Here is a 22,596-nt window from a genome sequence, read left to right as displayed (position 1 = left end):
TGAAAGCCAATGAAATCTTTCTACCATATACCACTTCGTATAGTGAGAATCCAGTGCTTTCATGCTCTTTAGGATTGTATGCAGCTATGACATAGGGCAGATAAACATCCCAGTCATTGTAATTGCTGTTCACATAATAACCTAACATTTTGCTGACAGCACAATGAACACATTCTGTTCTTCTATTTGAATAAGGGTGGAAGGGACTAGTTATTAGTTTCCAGATTCACAATAGATGACACAGCTGCTTAATCAGCTTGGCCTTGAAGTTAGTGTTCTGATCTGTAATTTTGTGTTGGGAATGCCAAACTTGAATAACCAGTTGTTTACCACTGCCTGTGCCACGGTAAGTACTTGTTTATTTGGGATTACAATTGTTTCAAAATAATGTGAAAAGTGGTCCGTGATGGTTAAAATGTAGCAGTTGCTCACCAGTGTTAGGTTGAATGAACCCAAAATGTTGATTCCCACTGTTTAAAATGGCTCGGCTGCCTCGGGTAATCTTTGCTGCAGTATTTCTTGATGACTGAGATTGGCACATTGTGCCCATGGTATGCAGTTCCTCACACCCAGGTCAACTTCTTGTCTCCCCTTCCTCTACCACTATTGTTCAGCTATTCAGTGATAAGTTGTTCTTCGTCATCCATGATCTGATAATACATGATCATGAGCTTCCTTCAACACTTCAACTGTCAGTGCTGTGGGTACCAAAATACATGGCATGAACTTTATCATCCTATACAATAGCTTATTGTGCTTAATTAAATTCACTTAATTTTAATGCCCAACAAGTTAATCTGCATGAAGGATCCTTCAACTGTAATAACCATTTTAATGCAGCATGCTCTGTTATGACTTTGACTTTCCTAACATATAGGTAACAGTGAAACTAGCTTTAAGTAATTCCATTCAGCTTTATTTAACAGCCTCAATGAATATGTTACTGGTTGTTCCACGCCATTCAAATCTTGACTTAGAATGCATCCTGTCACCTGGTTGCATGCAACACAGAACAGGAGACATTTTTTCTCATAATTTGGGTACCAGGCTAGTTGTTAGCATCTCTTTCAGTTGCTCAAATGCAGTTTGACAGTCAGTTGTCCACTGGTATTTTATATCATTTTTTTAACAAAAGAGTTAATGGTTCAGTGATTTCACCAAACTCTTTGACAAATTTCCTATGGTAATTACATAAATCTAATAATGATTGGAGTTTTTTCACAGTTTGTGGTGGTAAGAAATCAGGGACAACACATATCAAACTTGGGGCAAGGTTCACACCATCTCAACTAATCACATGACCTTAATAGTTCACCTTTGTGGACACACAGTGTCACTTTTCAATATATAACATTCAGCGTACTAAAATCAGCTGCTCAAGACCTTTAGAAAACACAATAATATCATCTTAACAGACCATACACTGATGTGGTTTTAATCCCCTTAACACTCCATTGAATTGCCATTGGATTGTATCTGGTGCATTCTCAAGCTCAAATGCCATCTGCTGAGTTTGGTAGTGTCCCTATGGAATGGTAAATTAGATCATTGTCTGATCTTCTTGAAACCACTTCCAACTGGTGATACCCCTCTTTAAATTTGTTGTGGAGAAGTATTTACATTGACCCAGGTTGCCAAATCTTTCAATCATATTTGTAATACAATATGCTTCCATCACGGTTCTTGTGTTCAGATATTGGGAATTGCAACAAAACCTGTGTTTGTTCGTCCTGTCTGATGATTTTTAGGCACAGTGACAATGTGTGCTTCCTGTCGACTATCTCTATCCTCCATATGCCATCCTTGATTTATGAATTCCTCCATTACCATTTGCAAGTACCAAAGTGTATGGTATGGCTTCTTGTAAACAGGATTTATCCCTCGACAGGATTTTGTGCCGTCATGGGCATCACAGAGAATGGACCACAAGGACTGAACAAATCTGCAAATCATATTGACAGTGTTTACATATCTATCCTATATTTCCATTTTAAATGCTGTTCTTTTTCATGTAATGCAGATGTATTGAAGATTTGCTTGCGACAAAGGTCTCCACGCATGCTTTCTAAATCTTCCACATCTGGGATGTGCAGATTGACAATTAATAATCCTTTTGGCCGAGCCACTTCATCAGAGCCAAAATTATCCACACTCAAGAGACAAAACAGTGTGATGTATTAAATTTGTCACTGTGTTCAAATGGCTCTACAACAAACAATATATCATTCAGTATGTCAGTACCCACACTCACCCAGAGCAATTTTCCCATACCTATCGGTGCTCTGTCATGCAAATTGAGCCTAAATGAACACGTATGCCATTTATTTTGCTTCCACTTTCACAATCCATGAACCTTGCGACAATGTTTTATTTGCAGTGGTTGTCCCCAGAGGCAACAGTGTCCCACTGGGTTCAGTGGTGCACTGTGAAAGATCAACTTCTTTGTGATGCTGTTTCAGAAAATCCAGCCCAAGGATTGTGTATTACTTTCATCCAATATGCAAACTGAGCAGTGTTGATTCCAGTGATTTATCATGATATCACTCTCCTTGCTTTTTACTCTAACAGTTCCACGCACGATTCCCCATCATCCTACCACCCTCTTTGCTTTTTACTCTGACAGTCCTCAACACGATGCCCCACCACCCTGTCACTCTCTTTGCTTTTTACTCTGACAATCCCTCGCATGATGCACCACCATCCTGCACTTGTAGCATATCAGTTGATGGCATAGTTCCTGAATGTGATTCACACTTACAGCACTTTACATCTGAGAAAAAAATACTCTGATTACCCTGCACCCAAGTTACCACGTCTACATCCTCCAGTTGCATAGCAACCTTAATGGCAGCAGTCAGATTCTATTGATTTTCCATCAATACCCTCCTCGGTGTATTGGGTGGAAGTCCTCTCAAAAACATATCTAGCACTCTGTGTTCTGCCTCTTGCAGAATAATTTATCTGCCTCATGGGACTGTGTTAACTCATACATTTGCACACTGATTTTCCTAATTATATCAAAGAATGTTTCCAGCAACTCTTTTCATTTCCGGGACATCTCATTAAGTTACTCCTTAAAAAAAATATAGCACTATTTTGCTTGTGGTAGCGCTAATAGTCTCTTCTTGAGTTGTTCAAATTTTTGTGCTTTATTCAACCCCTCATGATCCATGACACACATCTTTGCCTCACTCACCACTCGTAGCTTGCTCGTGTGCAGATGTACCTTGTCCAAACAATTATCCAGACTAGCAACAGCTTCCAGATTGTTGGTAAATGCAGACACATCCTCATTCACTTTACTAGAAAAAGGAGCCAGTAGACTAGCTGCAATGGGATCCACAGAAGGAACAGGTCCACTTAATGAAGCTTGTGCATGTAGCATCCTATTTAGTTCACTGTGTCCACGTGCGTTACCTGCTGTTGAAGTGTCCACCTGCCTTTGTAATGTGTTGTCCCTCTCCAATAGTTTGGTGATGTGCTTCACGAAAGATTCAGCTGGTTCCTGCATCATCATTGCTTGTGTTTGTAGCATTTGTGTAACCTCTATGAACCAAAAATACAATACACATAAAGTACACTGCACATCAACAAAGCAAGGACAGCTACCACAAACATTTAGGCATAAGTGAAAAAAATTAGAGTAATCCTTGTGATGGAACATAGTCCATTGAGACTCTGAGCATTGATGTGCCTCTTTCCCATAATGTCGGAAAGTATTGCACGTAGCTGGTACTGCCGGCATACACAGCAGTTCATGACCCACAAAATTATAATGCTGGCCTCTCACAGGCTATGAATAAATAGTACTGCAACAAATCTGTAGGTCACTCAGGTTTCACAAATTGTACCTTCAAGTTCCTATGCACATCAATCTATCCTTGACTGTGTACAAAACAGAAGAAAAAGGTCACACAAATAAAAAAAACCTCACTTACCAAAGCTGTATTGCTGAACTGCACATTATGGCTGGACCCTGGATCCGGCTGCAGGTGTCAATAACCATTTCTGATACCACTTATAGAGCTCAGGGTGGCAAGCTTCCTGTGGTGGTTGGTGGAAGCAGGTTGACAGAGCTCAGGAGGCCAGTAAATCATCACCACAGGTGGGTTAGCAGTGGAGTGGTGATGCTGGCAGCAGCTGAGGTAGGCCCACAAGTGACCCACCGGTTGGTGGGCACTTAGTTGGCAGCAGTTGCCTCAATGCGAACAGCAGGGCCGCAGCTAGCAGTGACAGGTTCTGGAGGTGGTGACTAGCTGATCTATGTAGACTCATAGAACATTGTAGGATTGCTCATCAGAGCTGGAGGCTGGCTGCAATACCTGTGTCTAAAAATGAAGATTGTTTATATGGGCTTGACCCATCCCTGTTTTGATGAAGCATCAGTTCCTAACCCATAAGCCACAACAAAGCCACGACTTAGACGTAATGCAATCATGTCACCCATGCCACAGCAGCTCTGACTTTCTGCTGCATAAATACTGTTAAGCCCCTGGTTCCTCTGCTTTGCTGTAGCATGTGGTAAACACTTTGAAAACAGTACTTGTTGTATCAGCTGTATAACTTCACCTGGCCATCCCAAGCTGACCTGCTTCCAATAATTCTTGCATTCTTCCAATAAATCTTGTATTAGCTATGGATAGTGTCCCAATTTTACCTAGCTGTGCCAAGTAAATTAATTGCGGCACAACAGTACACACATTGCATATTAAAACAAGATGACATTACCGCTGCTTGCATTCAGGATGTATCTAATGATTCTAAATCTTTTACACAAAGTGATAGATCATAAACAAAATAGAAACAGCAATAATTTGGCAATAGTTCAGTACTATTTACCAAAAATTACATTTATATTTTCCAGTTTCCTTCAGAAGGAAGTTTATAGTTTCCCTCACTTTTGGGCTTGAAAAGTACCGTCATAAGCGCAGAATATTGTCTCATGATTCAACATGAAACTTAGAAAATATACAATACTCCCTACGTTACACAAGCAGTATAAAGGCCTGATATGGCAGAAAGTATCACATGACTCAATTTCACCCAATCAATAAGTGCACGTACAGAGCTTGGTGAAGTTCTGTGGTCTGTGCCATCTGTGGTGCAGTGAGATAGGACAGCACTGATGCTGAACGGAGATGTGTGTGCTGGAAACTTCCCCAAAAAGTATTGTAGCTTAAAAAGTTTGGTAGGTTAGTTAATGCGAACAGTGTCACTGAGATGACATTATGTCAATGTATTGTCATCTTTGCTGAGAACATGATGCATCTGTTCAATATGGTCTTTAAAAATAACATGTATTTGTAGGTTACAGTGGAAGGTAGCAGCTTGGTGATGAGAAAATGAGATGTGAGGATTGGTTAGATTGATGAGTTTTGCCTGAGACAATAATGTTATCTCAGTAGTTTTCACAGCATGGGATATCAGCTGTTAGTTATTTCAGATGGTGTTGAAAAATGGCTGGAGTTGATATATGAAAGGAATGTACTTAAGGGGATATAATCCAAAAGATGTAATCAGAACAACAATATGTTGACACTCTAGACCCTACGGAACTTGCAAGTATGCATCTTCCAGCTCAATTTAGAAAAGTATTGCCCAGTTACCAAACTAGAATGCAGCTTGTAATGCTGTAGGATGGGATGTGAATTGATAGTGACTTAAGTATTGATTGTAGCCTTAAAATCAATTTAAATACACGCTTAGGTTAGGATGTCATTGATGTATCCCAACCTGGATTCAAAAACGGGTGCATATTTTTGACAGACCTGAATATTTTTAAAGGGAATGGAGTTATACATGAAACTGAGAGGATTCAAGATTGAGAAAACATAGAGTGGAAAGATGTGCAGCCGACATGTGTTTGCAGCTATGGTGTCTTGAAGCCTGTTCAGTCCAGGGAGTGTTGGACTTGATGGTACGTCACTTGTGTTGTGACCATGCTGCATACATGAATGGCATGTTTGTTATATGTAACAATCTTATGAGTTGATGTCTGCAGTATACATCTACATCTACATCTACACTTATACCCCACAAGCTACCTTACAGTGTTTGGAAAAGTGTACTTTGGATACCACTGTTAACCCCTTTTCCTGTTCCAGTTGTGAATGTTGTGGAGAAAGAAAGATTGCTGGTAAGCCTCCATGTGAGCTCGAATCTCTCTGATTTTACTATTATGGTCTTTACAAGAGATTTACATAGAAGGAAGCAATATATTGGTTGACTCTTGTAGGAACATATGCTCTCGAATGTTCATGATGTTTTCATATTTACTAAATGAATCTATAATGAAATGTGCTGTTCTTCTTTGGATCTTCTCTGTTTTCTCTACCAATCCTATCTGGTGCAGTATTCAAGTATTGGTCAAATGAGGATTTTATAAGTTACCTCCTTTGTGAGTGGGCTACATTTCCTGAGAGTCTTCCAATGAATCTCAGTCTGACATTTGCATTGCCTGTGATTAGTTTTATGTGGCCATTCCAATTTAAATCACTCTGTGCACATTATCCTCAATATTCTATGTATATGACTGCTTCTAGTAATTGTTCTGCAATCTTGTAAACATACAATAATGTATCTTTTTCTCTATTTATGTGATTACTTATCTTGAGAATCAGTTGCCAGTCCCTGTACCAAGTGTTTGTCCTCTGTGGCTCTTCCTGCAATTTGCTACAGTTTTCTTACATTATGACTTTTCTGTATACAGTAGTATCATCCACAAAAAGCCCCACAGAACTTCCAGTGTTGCACAATAAGCCATTTATAAGTATTGTGAAAAGGAATGGTCCTATAACACTCCCTTGGAGTATGCTCAAAGTTACTTGTATCTCTGATGATTTCTCTCCATTGAGAATGACATGCTGTGTTCTATTTTCTAGAAACTCTTCATACAGTCACACAGATGGTCTGATATTTCATATGCTCATATTTTGTTCACTAGGTGGCAGTGTGGAACTATTGAATGATGCCTTCAAGAAGTCAAGGAACATTCCATCAAACTGGGTGCCAGTATCTACTGCTTTCTGGGTCTGGTGGATGAATAAAGTGAGTCGGGTTTCACGCTCTCATTTTCAGTGCTCATGTTGAATCCTACAGAGGAGATTTTCGTTCTCTAGAAATGCTGTAATATGAGAGCGTAAAACATGTTCCAAAATTCTACAACAAACTGATGTCAGAGATATAGTCCTATAGTATTGTGTGTCTGTTCAATGACCCTTCTTGAAAATGGGAATGACCTGCTCTTTTTTTCAATCATTAGAAATACTTCAGTCCTTCAGCAACCTATGTGAGTTTTTTTCATGTACTCTATAATATTGGTATCTCATATTGGTATCTCCTGAGGTTCAGTGGCCCTTCCTCTGTTGAACGACTTTAATTGTTGCTCACTTGTCCCATAATCATAAACTTGACATTTGTGTGATGATTTAAAGGAGGAGCTACAAAGTGACCTTCCTCAGTGAAACAATTTTGGAAAAAAACTTAAATATTTTAACCTTCTCTGTGTCATCCTCCATTTAATGCCATTGTAGTCACAGAGAGTTTGAATAGCTGGCTTTGATCTATTCACTGATTTAACGTAAGAGTAAATCTTCTTAGATTTTCATCAAGTAGGTAGATAAAATTTTACTTTCAAATTCATTGAACCTTCATGTATGGCACTCCTGATGCTAAATTTGGCTCCATACAGTTTTTGTTTGGTGGACAACTGAATCAATTACTGTGTATTTTTCAAGATTAATGAGGAAGCAGGCTGTGCCTATCAAATGCACCTGTTGCCTGATAATTTCAACTTAAAGAAAAAGATGCATGCAAACATTTGATATTGGACACCAGCATATTGAAGTCATGGTCTTGTGGTTTGCATTTGCAAACTATCTCCATGTGACCCTTTTCTCCACTTTATGTACACACTTCAGTTCAGTAAGGGCACTAGGCTTTTCAGTGGTATCAGAAACTATCTCTATGAAGTAGATAGGCAATTCAACGCTGGGACCTATGAGACCAGTTAGCAAATTGCACAGTTAGCTTTGGAGGGTGTCCCCTTGACAGTGGATCAAGCTCTCTGGTTGTAAAGGCAGAAAACTGTCGAGCTGAAGAAACATGACTAGGACTGTGGAGGGTCATGTGATGGTGGTTGAATGCCAGCAACTTCACATACATCAGGACATTCTTGTAGTTTCATGTCCGTCAAGTGCGCTATTTAAAAAGTGGAAGCAATATGGAGGACTTCTGCAGCTGAGGGGTTGGAAAGCTTAAGAGTGTTGTGCCAATCCTCTGAGGTCAGGAGTGAATTTGACAACCATGTCTAGAATAGGAGCAATTGCATAATGTTTTTGACATCCATCACATGTGGATCACAATGTCATCTTTCAGACAATTCTGAGCGATGTGTGATAGCACAGATTTGGTTTGTTGTAACAAAAATGAAACTGCAAGCAGGAAACCACAACATGAGTTTCCCCACAGAAATGACTACATAAAATGTCCCAAATTCTGTCAGAAGTTAGAGCTACAAGATTAGTAAGCAGAGTGAGCTTCCATAAGAGCTGATAGATTTTGGGAACTGATAATGCAAGAGAAAGAGATTTTTGAGTTTGTGCTCTTAGTACATGATATGGGTGTGTCAATGTAGACATTTCTCATAACTGGCCCAGTCCTTCTTATCATCCAAAAAGGAAATGAATAATGGTGGCATTGTTGAGTGGTCAGGCGAGCTTGTCAGAACCCCTTGTGCTGGCTGGTACTGTTGCAGGAATGCCAGTAATAATGTAGGTTCCTCCTGGTGTTTTTTGTTTTGGATGAGTATAGTTTTCTGCTGGTAACACTGCTTTCTTGAAACACTCTAAAAGCTGTGGATCCATGGCGAAGCATTCTTAAATCATATAACTTGTGTTTTTCAGAAAGGCATTTGACTCATCTTAATGCCAATTTTATATTTGGACAGTAGAACTTTTTTCGAGGAATTCACATGCACACAACTCTGTCTCTGATGATAGTAATTTAACAAAGACTGATTAGACTTGCAATACCTGTCAAGTGGATTATCTGAATGGGATGGAAATCAGTAGATGTGATGTACATGTATGGACAAGCAAATGATTACAATTTCAGAAAGATTGGATGATTTCTTCAAGAGGACAAGCTTCACCAATTTAGAAAGTCAATAATGTGGTGGCCCACTTCGGGCGCTTATGCAAGCAGTTATTCAGTTCGGCAGTAATTGGTAGAATTGTTGGATGTCCTCCTGAAGGATATTGTGCCAAATTCTGTTCAATTGGCATGCCAGGTCATCAAAATCCCGAGCTTGTTGGAGGGCTGTGCCCATAATGCTCAAAACTGCCAGTTAGGGTTTGGCAAGCATGAAGACAAGCAATAGAAACTCTTGCCATGTGTGGGCTGACATTATCTTGATAAATATAAGCCCTGGATGGCTTGTCATGAAGGGCAACAAAACAGGTCATGGAATATCATTGATATGCTACTGTGCTGTAAGGATGTCACAGATGACGACAAAAGGGATCCACCTCAGACCATGACCCCTGGTTGTCAGGTAGTATAGCGGATAATAGTCAGATTGTTATTCTACTTCTGTTAACGTCATCTCCAGACAAGTCTTCACAGGTCATCGGGGATCAGTTCAATACTGTCATTGTAAATGCTGCAGCTCTAGGTAAAGCTGAAGTTGGCAAGATTAGTAATTTTGGGTAGAAAGCAACGATATTTGGTTTTGCCGAGCTGAAGCACAGATTCACATCACCAGCATTGCAACCGAGACTACAAAATTTAATTATTTACTTCACAACTAGAGCCATGATTTGTTGAAAACATTTTTGGAATTTGTTGCCGTATCTGAATCTCAAAATGATCATTAGTTGGAGAAAGGCTCTTAACAATGTTACAGAAGAGTGAAGAGTACCAAATAAAATGATTAGTTGATGAACAGGAGTTAGGGGACTTTAATGTTGATTCACTGAAAGAGTGTAATAGGAAGAATGACCTGGAAGTCTTGCTCAGTTCTTTCAATTTGACATCTGTCATTAATTTTCCTACTCGGGTAGTAAAGGACAGCAGCACATTGATAGATAACACTTATATAGACCAAGGTAGGTTTAAAAACATTAATTCTTGTCCTGTTGAGAATGGGCCTTCTGATCATGATGCTCAGCTAGTTACAGTATATGACATAGCTCCATTCAGTAATTCAAAACTACCCTCCAAAGTTGTGTGTTCAATTAATAACTCAACAATTAGAAATTTCAGAGAAAATCTTCAGCAGTTAGACTGGGATGAGGTGTACAAGGAACCCGATGCTAATTTAAAATATAACTTATTTCATGATACACTTGTAAGAGAATTTGAAAACTGTTTCCCCAAGAAAGTAGTTAAATCTAATTATAAGAAACCATGCAAAAAATCTTGGCTTACTAAAGGAATAAAAATATCTTATAACCGCAAAAGGGAACTGTATCTAACAACAAGAAAGCGTAATGACCCAGAAACAGCCAAATATTATAAAAACTACAGTGCTACATTAAGAAAGCTTATTAAAAAGTATAGAAACATGTGCATCATGTCTGAGATTAATACCTCTGATAACAAAATCAAAACAATTTGGAATATTATTATGAGGGAGACAGGACAACCAAGAGTACTGGATGACGGCATCACCATCAAAGCGAATGGAAACTTGATAAACAACAAGCCGGAAGTCGAAAACATTTTGAATAATCATTTTTTAAATGTTGTAGAGAAAATAGGATCTAAATGTTCATTAGAAGAAGCAAGGCAGTTAATGGAAGAGGCCTTACCCACACCATTTGATACAATTGAAATTCCACCCACCTCTACCTCTGAAATTAGGAAGATAATAAACTCTCCCAAGAATAAAAGCTCACATGGAATTGATGGCATTTCCAGCCGGATAATAAAAGCTTGTTCCCAAGAAATAAGTGGGATTCTTAGCCACATATGTAATAGCTCTCTGAAGCAGGGTATTTTCCCAGATAGACTGAAGTATGCCATTGTTAAACCACAGCATAAAAAAGGGGATACGTCTGATGTCAACAACTACTGCCCAGTCTCTTCTGACTGCCTTATCCAAAATTCTTGAAAAGGTAATGTATTGTAGAGTAGTTTCACACCTTTGTAAAAATAAGGTTTTAACAAAATGTCAGTTTGGTTTCCAGAAGGGTTTTTCAACGGAAAATGCTATATATACTTTCACTAATGAAATATTAAATGCTCTGGTTAACCGGAAGTCACCCGTTGGGATTTTTTGTGATCTATCAAAGGCTTTTGATTGTGTAAGTCATGAAATACTTCTAGATAAGCTCAAGTACTGTGGTATGAATGTAACAGTGCTCAAATGGTTTAAATCATACCTAACTGGAAGAGTGCAGAAAGTTGAAGTAAACAGTTCACATAATATGCAAAAAAACTGGTGATTTCTCAAACTGGGGAACAATCAAGAATGGGGTGCCGCAAGGTTTGGTCTTGGGCCCTCTGCTGTTCTTAATATATATTAATGACTTGCCATTCTATATTCACGATGATGTAAACCTGGTACTTTTTGCTGATGATACAAGTATAGCTATCACACGTGACAGACAAGAATTAACTGGTGAAATTGTAAACGATGTTTTTCAGAAAATCATTAAGTGGTTCTCTGCAAATGGGCTCTCATTAAACTTTGACAAAACACAGTATATTCAGTTCCACACAGTAAATGGAATGACACCACTAATAAATATAGACTTTGGCCAGACATCGGTAGCTAAGGTAGAATATTCAAAATTTCTAGGTATATGCATTGATGAGGGGTTGAACTGGAAAAAAGACACTGAGGATCTGCTGAAACATTTGAGTTCAGCTACTTATGCTATTAGGGTCATTGCAAATTTTGGCAATATACATCTGAGTAAATTAGCTTACCACGCCTATTTTCATTCTCTGCTTTCATATGGCATCATATTCTGAGGTAACTCATCATTGAGTAAAAGAGTGTTCATTGCACAAAAACGTGTAATCGGAATAATTTCTGGAGCTCATCCAAGATCATCCTGCAGACACTTATTCAAGGAGCTAGAAATCTTCACTGTAGCCTCACAATATATATATTCACTTATGAAATTTGTTATTAACAATCCAAACGAATTCAAAAGTAATAGCAGTGTACATGGGTCCAACACTAGGAGAAAGGATGATCTTCACTACTCAAGGTTAAATCTAACTTTGGCTCAGAAGGGGGTAAATTATGCTGCCACAAAAGTCTTTGGTCACTTACCTAATAGCATCAAAATTGTGACAGATAGCCATATAGTATTTAAAAGGAAATTAAAAGAATTTCTTATGGCAACTCCTTCAACTCAGTAGATGAATTTTTGGATATAGTAAGTGGGTAATTTCCCAACGCCCCCCCCCCCCCCCAAAAAAAACCAAAAGTGTCATGTAATATTTTGTCTAATGTAATATCTTGTATAGACACCTTTTATTAACCTGACACGTTCCACATCATTACGAAGTGTCGTATTCATGATCTATGGAACAAGTATTAATCTAATCTAATCTAAAGCAAGTCAGTTGTTAAAAATTAAAGGTTATGAATGAGCATTACAGGCTAAAAGATCCCCAAAATGATGTGGTTACATAACCTCCCACCCTTATTTAAAATACAGGGTGATTCAAAAAGAATACCACAACTTTAGGAATTTAAAACTCTGCAACGACAAAAGGCAGAGCTAAGCACTATCTGTTGGCGAATTAAGGGAGCTATAAAGTTTCATTTAGTTGTACATTTGTTCGCTTGAGGCGCTGTTGACTAGGCGTCAGCGTCAGTTGATGCTAAGATGGCGATCGCTCAACAGAAAGCTTTTTGTGTTATTGAGTACGGCAGAAGTGAATCGACGACAGTTGTTCAGCATGCATTTCGAACGAAGTATGGTGTTAAACCTCCTGATAGGTGGTGTATTAAACGTTGGTATAAACAGTTTACAGAGAATGGGTGTTTGTGCAAAGGGAAAAGTTCTGGACGGCCGAGAATGAGAGATGAAAATGTAGCACGCATCCAGCAAGCATTTGTTTGCAGCCCAGGAAAATCGACTCGCAGAGCTAGCAGAGAGCTGCAAATTCCACAATCAACTGTATGGAGAGTCCTACGAAAAAGGTTAGTTATGAAACCTTATTGTCTGAAATTGGTTCAAGCACTGTCTGCAGCTGATAAGATTAAAAGAATCGATTTCTGTGATTTTATCCTTGCTCAAATGGAAACAGATGAATCTTTCGTTTCAAAGATTGTGTTTAGTGATGAAGCAACTTTCCACACTAACGGGAAAGTCAACCGTCACAATGTCTGTATATGGGGCACTGAGAATCCGCGGGAAACAACTCAGTATGAACGTGACTCGCCTAAGGTGAACGTTTTCTGTGCCATTTCAGCCAATGAAGTTTTTGGTCCCTTTTTCTTTGAAAGTGCTACTGTAACTGGACTACAGTATCTGGAGATGTTAGAGAATTGGCTGTTCCCTCAGCTCGAACAAGAAGCACAACAATTCATATTTCAGCAGGATGGAGCGCCACCACATTGGCACTTATCTGTCCGTAACTACCTGAACGTCAACTACCCGAGGCGATGGATCGGCCACCAGGCAGCCCGTGAGTGAGCACTTCATCACTGGCCTCCAAGAAGCCCTGATCTTACCCCCTGCGATTTTTTCTTATGGGGGTATGTTAAGGATATGGTGTTTCAGCCACCTCTCCCAGCCACCAATGATGATTTGAAACGAGAAACAACAGCAGCTATCCAAACTGTTAAGCCTGATATGCTACAGAGAGTATGGAACGAGTTGGAGTATCGGGTTGATATTGTTCGTGTGTCTGGAGGGGGCCATATTGAACATCTCTGAACTTGTTTTTGAGTGAAAAAAAAACCTTTTTAAATACTCTTTGTAATGATGTATAACAGAAGGTTGTATTATGTTTCTTTCATTAAATACACATTTTTAAAGTTGTGGTATTCTTTTTGAATCACCCTGTATTTTGTCTCTTTCTGAAGATGTTTATAAAATGACTCACGTGTCTGATTGATTGATGGAAGAGCAATTAGTTAATGAAGTTCAGTCAGCTCTAATAGAAAATTTGACATTGGGTACAGATCTTTATTTCCAGTTGTATGAGATGTGTTTTCAAATCAACAAAAAAGAATGTCAGCTGAGATAGAATGGGAATCAGATATGACAATGTTCTCATAGTAGGAGTAGAAGCTCTTTGAGATATAACTGAAAGGAGAAGTACTGCTACTACCATTTTCATTTGGGGGCATACCTTAGGCCAGAAAAATGTGTTCAGCCTTGTGAATGAAGAAATTGGGGAAATCTGTTGCAGGTGGTGTTATAGGTCTCCAGTACCACTTTTTTGTCAAAGAATCCACCTTCTAGTTGATTTCAAGAACAAAAGAGAAATTAATAACAATACTCTATAGAAAATGAAGGGAATATATTATGTATTGAAGCAAGTGATATAATTAATACCTTTCATATCTCCTAACCCTCATGAACTGTGGATCTTGGCAAGGTGGAGTAGCCTCAAGAATACAGTACCTTATGCTCAACCCCACTGAAGAGATTTCTAAGAAGAGGCAAGACTAATATATGGTTCTTGAAGAGAAGCAGCAGCCTTTTTTGCAGGGCAATATTCTGGATATCGACTGATCTGGCCTTGCAGCATTAATCAGTATGGTCTTGCTATGTTAGTACTGTGAACAGCTGAAAGCAAGGGGAAACTACAGAAATTATATTTTTCAAAGACCTGTAGCTGTACTGTATGGCTTAATGATGACTGCACCTGCTTCGGTAAAATATTGTGAAGGTAAAATAGTTGGCCATTCAGGTCTCCGGGTGGGGAGTACTGAGGAGGATGTTGTCATCAGGAAACGGCACAATTTGACTAAAAGAAGGGATTGGTTTATGGAACACATCCTGAAGCATCAAGAAATAGTTCACTTGGTACACTTGGTAATGGTGTGTGTGTGTGTGTGTGTGTGTGTGTGTGTGTGTGTGTGTGTGTGTGTGGGTGGGTGGGTGGGTGGGTGGCTGGGTGGGCGGGCGGGCGTGTGGGGGTGGGTGAGTGGGGGGTGGGCGGGTGGGTGAGTGGGTGGGTGGGTGGGTGGGTTGAGGGGGGCGTAAAATTATAGGGGGAGGCTAAGGCTTGATTGCATGAAGCAATTTAAAAGGATACAGGTTGCAGTAGTTATTTCAGAGATGAAAAGATTTTACAGGATAGACTAGCTTGGAGAGCTGCATCAAATCAGTCTTGTGGCTGAAGACCAGAACAAAATCCTGTAGTGCTCCAAAACAAGTCAAACATGAAGTTAAACATTATATCTCTACATCTTTTGGCTCTCTAGTCTTCTGCAGGTCTCATGGATTTGAATGTCACGAACTGCATATTCCATGCAAGAATTCTAGTTCATGTTAAACCACAACATTATTCAGTCATCCAAATCACTGTGGGCAGGTTCTCTATGTATGGCTACAAAACTTGATGACCCAAGGCATGTTTATGGAGATTATTACTATCTAAATAACTGCACCCTGCCACACTGCTATCCAATCCCATGAACGAATGATTTTAGCTTAATCCTTCACAAGACGAAAATATTTTAAAACATAGACCTCTCAAAGACTTAGTATCCAATACCAGCTTTGCAAGAAGAGAAACAAAAAATGGCAATTATGATTCTATTTGGTCTGTGAATTATGAATTTCGTAAAATGCATGAGTACACCATGAACCACAATTGGTATTAGTCAACTCATCTGAATACTAGTGTGTAACAATTTGTAGGGATATGAATTGGAAGGACCACATAATTTCAGTCATAGGTAAGACAAATGGTAAACTTCAGTGTATTGGAAGGATATTGGAAAAATGCAGTCAAATGCTGACTTTAACACTATTTATTTAATGACTGAGTTCAGTGCAGGACCATGTTCATGGAAGTCAAGTATGCAGTTATGAAACCAACATTACATATCATACATTTTAAAGGTCCAAGGTACATGTTTAAAATCAAGCAGAACAATTCTGAACACAATAACTGTGTGAAATGCAGGCTCTATTCACTACAAATGAAGACATTAAACAAGTTCTCTGGTTGATTATCCTGAATCAGTTTCTGGTAAAACATCAAATCTCCGACATTGCTGCGGCCAGAAAAAGGTCCTACAAGTACAGGACCAACGATGACGGAAGAGAATCATTTAATGTGATAGAAGTGCAATCCTACTGCAAATTTCTGCAGATTTCAACGATGGGCCATCAAAAATATCAGCATGCGAACCATTCAATGAAACACCATTGAGATGGGCTTTTGGAGCCAAAGGCTGCATGATGACTGCACGACACAAAGCTTTACACCTCACCTGGGCCTGTCAACACTGTCATTTGGACTATTGATGACTGGGAAACATGTTGCCTGGTCGGATGAGTCTTGTTTCAAATTGTATCGAGCGGATGAACATGTACGGGTATGGAGACAACCTCATGAATCCATGGACCCTGCATGTCAGCAGGGGACTGTTCAAGCTGGTGGAGGCTCTGTAATGGTGTGAGTCATGTGCAGTTGGAGTGATATGGGACCCCTGATATGTCTAGATACGACTCTGACAGATGACGTGTGTAAGCATCCTGTCTGATCTCCTGCATCCAATTATGTGCATTGTGCAGTCCAACAGACTTGGGCAACTCCAGCAGGACAATGCAACAACCTACCCATCCAGAATAGCTACAGAGTGGCTGCAGGAACACTCATCTGAGTTTAAACACTTCCGCTGGTGACCATAGCATATCTGGGATGCCTTGCAACATGCTGCTCAGAAGAGATCTCCACCCCCTCATACTTTTGCAGGTTTATGGACAGCCCTGCAGTATTCATGGTGTCAGTTTCTGCCAGCACTACTTCAGACATTAGTTGAGTCCATGTCACATAATGTTGTGGCATTTCTGCATGCTCACGGGGGGCCCCTACACAATATTAGGCAGGTGTACAAATTTCTTTGGCTCTTCAGTGTATGTACCTTGGATTCTGAAAAAAGTAGGGTATGTGATTTTGCTTTTATGACACTGATTGAAAACAAAAATTGCGTCACCAAGAAGAAGTTGTTCAACATTATCAAAAGTTGATAGGTATGTTTCTACATCTGAAAGATGATGTTTATTCAAATTTTGCGCCAGTTTCATAAGAGTAGCACTAGTAACACCACTATAAGGATGCAAATCGATTTGCTTTAAATACATGCTGTAATGATCATGAGGATTAGTTACCTTTGAGATTGTGTGTGGTGAGTTGATATTAGTCAAGAATGCCCTTAAGGTAACAAAGATGCCACTAACAACAACTCACTGAGTTTGAATGAGGTCATGTAAGGAAGCTATGAGAAGCTGCATGTTCCTTCTGTAATACTGCAAAAAGACTTGGCAGGAATGAAGTCACTGTACATAATTACTGGCAGCAATGGTCACGAGAATGTACAGTCGCAAGGAGACCAGGATCAGGATGGCCACAGGGTTCTACCGAGAGGGAAGACCATTATGTTTGGTTTGTGGATCTGGTGCATCATACAACATCTGCAGCAGCAATTTGAGCAGCAGTTGGCACAACAGTGACACAATGAACTGTTACATATCAGTTACTTTAAGGATATCAGTTACTTCAAGGACAGCTCAGAGCCAGATAGCCTGTTGCATGCATTCCACAGACCCCAAACAGCCGCCATTTCTGACTTCAGTGGTGTTAAGTAAGAGCTAGTTGGAGGACAGGGTGGAGTATTTTTGTGTTTTCTGATGAAAGCTGGTTCTGTCTCAGTGCCATTGATGGCCATGTGTTGGTTAGGAGGAGGCCAGCTGAGGGCCCTGAACTGACCTGTCTGCATGCTTGACACACTGGACCTGCACCTGAAGTTACGGTCTGGGGTGTGATTTTGTACGACACCAGGAGCACTCTTGTGGTTATCCCACACACCTCAACTGGAAATTTGTACGTCAATCTGGTAAATCGACCTGTTGTGCTGCCATTCATGAACAGCATTTCAGGGGGTCTTTTCCAACATGAAGATGCTCATACAATACTGTTTTTGTACCCCAACATGGTCTACTGAGTGTTGATATGTTGGCTTGGCCTGCTCAGTCACCAGATTTGTCTCCAGTCAAGTACACAGGGGACATCATCGGACAAAAACTTGAGCATCATCCACAACCGTATTAGATTAGATTCAGTTTTCATTCCATAGACCCAAAAAATGAGATGATTGTCGTGGGTGTGGAACATGGAAGTATAACATAAAAACATAAAACATTTGAATATAGTACTTACTACCCTGATAATTTGTCTGGAGATCGTCAAAATAGGTGAATTAAATACAATGCAGTAAACTGAAACACCTAATATTTACAGAATTAACATGCTGTCAGAATGAAACATTGTTATGCACTATTAATAAATTTATCAAACACAAAATACCAAATATTGACTGTTGTGACCAAGTGCTGTCAGAACTCAAATATAACAGACATTTTTACTTAAGCTGGCTTGACAGTCTCTGTTAAGATATTCATCTATAGATTAGAAGGAGTTGGCTATCAAAAAGTCCATGCTTTATCTGAAACTGAGTTTTCAATGGTTGCTGGCAATTTATTGAAAATGTGTGTTCTTGAATATTGGACCCCGTTTTTGACCAAGGTAAGTGATTTTAGGTCCTTATGTAGATTGTTCTTATTCCTAGTATTGATACTATGTATTAAGATATTGGTTGGAAATAGAGATATATTACTTGAAATAAATTTCATTAAGGAATAAATATACTGAGAAGGAATGGTTAGAACACAGAGTACCTTGAACATGTTTCTACATGATGTTCTTGAATTTACACCACAAATGATTCTTATCCCATGCTTTTGCACCATAAAGACTGTTGCTCGGTTTGATAAGTTACCCCAGAATATCATCCTGTATGATATAATAGAATGAAAGTAAGCAAAGTATGTATTTTCATTCATCTCTTACATCTGACATCATTCTTACTGCAAATACAGACTTGTTTAGGCACTTACGAAATTCTGTGGTATGCCCTTCCCAACTGAATTTATTATCGAGTTGTAATCCCAGAAATTTAACACTGTCAACCTCTTCGATCTGCATGTCTTCATATGTTATGCACATGCTGGAAGCAAATCTCTTACAGGCATATAGTGGGTCTTCTCAAAATTTAATGACAGTGAATTAGCTTTAAACCATTTATTAATGTCAGTGAAAATTGATTATCAACTATTTCTAAATTTATACTTGACTTGCTACTTATTGCAAGGTTTGTGTAATCTACAAACAAAACAAACTTGCATCAGGCAAAGTATCAGACAAGAAGTCATTAATGTACACAAGAAAAAGCAATGGACCCAGGGTGGAACCTTGAGGAACACAACATGTAATTAATTCCCAATCAGATGAAGACTGACTGCTTAGTACGCAGGTATTTTGCAATGATACCTTTTGTTTCCTGTTAGATAGATAAGACTGAAACCATTTTGCAGCATTGCCGGTGACACCATAATATTCTAATTTACTTAAGAGAATGCTGTGGTTCACACAGTCAGAGGCTTTTGACATGTCACAAAAAATGCCATTTGTCTCTAATTTATTATCTAATGAATTAAGTACATTCTCACTGTAAGTGTAAATAGCTTTCTCTGCATCAGAACCCTTAAGAAATCCAAACTGTGACTTGGACAATATATTATTTGCAGTCAGATGCTTAAGGAGACACTTGAAGCAACCTTTTCAAATATTTTTGAGAAAGCCGGCAAAAATGAAATTGGTCGATAATTTGATGGTATCTCTTTATCCCAGATTTTGTAAAGAGGCTTAACTTCAGCATATTTTAGCCAGTCTGAAAATGTTCTGCTGATAAGAGATTGATTGCACAAATAACTGAAGACAGAACTCAACTCACATGAACACTTTTTGAGTAATTTCGTTGATATGTTATCATACCCACTGGAATACTTAGATTTTAAGGATTTTATGATGGATACTACTTATCTAGGGGACGTGAGAGTCATTTCCATTTTACTGAAGTTATTTTTAAAAACTGGTGTCTGATACTCCACTGCACTGTTCACCGAATCTGATAACCCCAAGCTGTCAGTAACAGAAATGGAGTACTTGTTTAAGAGGTTTGGAACACTACATGCACTTGTTACCAAAGTCTCATTTATTTTTAGAGCTATCTGTTCCTCTTCCTTTTTGTCACCAACTGTCTCTGTCTTCATTATATCCCATACAGTTTTTATTTTGTTGCCGGATGTAATTACCTGTTTCTCATAATAAAGCTGCTTCAATTCCTGGATTACTTGCTTCAATATTTGGCAGTATTCTTTTTAATGCATTACAATTCTAACTTCAGAGCTTTTCCTAGATAATAGATAGAGTCTCCTTTTTGTCCCACATGATATCTTTATTTCTTGTATAACCCACAGTTTATTTTTTGACTTGTGTGTGATTTGAGTTACCTTTAGGGAAAAACAACTTTCAAAAGGGGAGGTAACTTTATTTTTCGTTTGAGTCAGAAGTATTGTAAACATCTATCCAGTTCATGTCTTTGAGCAATTTCCTGAATTTCTCAATTTTTGACTTGTTTACTACCCTCCTGTACTCAGATTTAATGGATTTTTTATCCTGACAAGTTTCAACATTTAACACAAGATGCTGCATGTCATGATCAGATAGCCCATTTACTTTTGGTTTTGTGGTATGGCTTTTTTCCCTAGATTTGTCTACAAAGATATTATCAATAGTAGTCTCAGAGCATTTATGTATCCTGGTTGCAAAGTTCACGGTAGGAACTAAATTGAATGATAGTGTTGCCAACTACAATAATTGTTCACCGGCAGAGCTTTTCAATCAATCCACGTTAAAATCACCAGTAACCACAATTTCCTTGTTTTTTTACCATGAGATGGGGTAACAGAGCTTCCAGATTTTTTATGAAGAGCTTAAAATTTCCTGAAGGTGACCTGTGTATACCTACTATTAAAATGACTTATTATGAAATACTACTTCTGTTGCACAAGCATAAAGTGCTGCTCTGAGCAAAATTTATTGCAGCCCCTCCTTTCTCCATATTTTCTCTACAGAAGTAAGAAGCTAATTTGAATCCTGTACCATTTAACATATCTATACCAGTGGCCACATGATGTTCAGAGAGGTAGATTATATCAACTGGTTAGCTCAACTCTAATTCTTAAAGACAAATAAGCAACTCATTAAGCTTACCCCTTAGTCCTAGGATATTCTGATGCAATAAGGATAACTGATTTTGTGCACTGGCTGAATTACAACTGGATGAACCTAATTTTCCTGTCAATTTTTGAGTATCTCTAGTTTGTATCAGAAGCTGTCTGCATGAATTGTGTACATTAAAATTTGCTTTCTGGCTGTCTGTTTTATCAATGTGAATGTCATTTTAAGCCTGTCTCTGGAGATCTTTTGTTTGTGCCCTCCCTACCCTAAAAAAACTGCTGATCAGTCACTTGTAACCACTGGTACTTTACCACTTGTGACAGTACCCCCCTTTAAATTATTTGCTAGTAGCCTAGTCAGTTTTCCCTTCCCTTTCCTGTTGAGGTGAAGGCCATGCCTGGTATAGCCCCACCTGCTGATAGAGTCAACAGGAACCACACTGATATGAGACCCCATACCTGGTCGAAGCAGCCCTTCCACCTCTAAACTAACTCTCCTAACAGAAGAGTTTAAATGAGGCTGGTCATGGTGCCTCAGAATAGACACAAGCCAAACACCAGTATGTCCCGTTGCTAAAGCTATCTTTACCAGGCCGCTCTCAACTGAATGATTAAGGTTCCTATCTATACTGTTGCCCGCCCCACCCACTACTACCATTGTGTCTTCCTTTGTGAAGTCCTTGCAAAGTGAACCTACATCCTCTGTCACCTGACCTAGACTTGCACTAGGTTTAAAAAAACTTGTGACCTGGTAACCTGACCCTAGTTCATCCTGCAACAGTTGGTGAACACCTCTATCATACGAACTACCTAACAACAAAACTTTCTTCTTCTTCTTCTTCTTCCTCTTCTTCTTCTTCACAACTTTTTCTGACTTCTTACTTTTAAAACACTTTTTGAAAGCTTGTTGTGTCCTGTCTACTCCTACATCTAATTGTGGCTCATCAGTTTCCAGCTGTGACAACAGATCAAACCTGTTTTCCACAACCACACTGTCTGAGAATGTCCTATTCCTATTTCTTCTGTAACCTGTTGTCACTTCCTACTGGTCTTTTCCCTTCTCCCCCGTTAACCTTTCCAGATCTAGTTTCACTTTCTCCAGTTCTGCCTGAAGGGCAACAATCTTCCCCTCCTGTTCCACTATCTTCCTATCTCTACAGCAAATCCTACACAACCAATGAGCCTTTTTTATTTCCCCAATTGCCACGTCATTATAGTTACCCACATGAAAGAAACTGCAACAACCCTCACACCACACCCCGGAACTAAGAATCCTATGGCAAGTCATATGCTCTTCACTCATGGC

At 39.1% G+C, this 22,596-nt stretch overlaps 1 protein-coding gene across 2 annotated transcripts in view; it reads left to right on the top strand.

Annotated features, from left to right (window-relative positions):
- The window catches only part of LOC126483636 (myosin-11-like), a 239,549-nt gene that overhangs the window by 118,911 nt on the left and 98,042 nt on the right, over positions 1-22,596 (top strand). The gene's annotated exons all lie outside the window — the stretch shown is intronic.

The sequence above is a fragment of the Schistocerca serialis genome, chromosome 6 (assembly GCF_023864345.2).
Source record: "Schistocerca serialis cubense isolate TAMUIC-IGC-003099 chromosome 6, iqSchSeri2.2, whole genome shotgun sequence".
Taxonomy (NCBI): domain Eukaryota; kingdom Metazoa; phylum Arthropoda; class Insecta; order Orthoptera; family Acrididae; genus Schistocerca; species Schistocerca serialis.
Note: the sequence above shows the minus strand (reverse complement) of the source record. Positions and strands in the feature narration are given on the sequence as shown.